This window comes from Triticum urartu, chromosome 4 (assembly GCF_003073215.2).
Source record: "Triticum urartu cultivar G1812 chromosome 4, Tu2.1, whole genome shotgun sequence".
In the NCBI taxonomy this organism is placed as follows: domain Eukaryota; kingdom Viridiplantae; phylum Streptophyta; class Magnoliopsida; order Poales; family Poaceae; genus Triticum; species Triticum urartu.
In genome coordinates this window covers 7,255,304-7,255,512 of record NC_053025.1, presented here as the reverse complement: position 1 = coordinate 7,255,512, position 209 = coordinate 7,255,304, and positions in this window count along the sequence as shown.

Genomic DNA, 209 nt, shown 5'->3' with positions numbered 1-209 from the left:
TTGTGTTCTACTCGTGCATATAACATCAACATAAATAACCTAGGTCTGATCCACTGTTGGGTTTCGTAGTAATTTCAAAAAAATTTCCTACGCACACGCAAGATCATGTGATGCATAGCAACGAGAGGGGAGAGTGTTGTCTACGTACCCACGCAGACCGACTGCGGAAGCGTTGACGCAACGTAGAGGAAGTAGTCGTACGTCTTCAG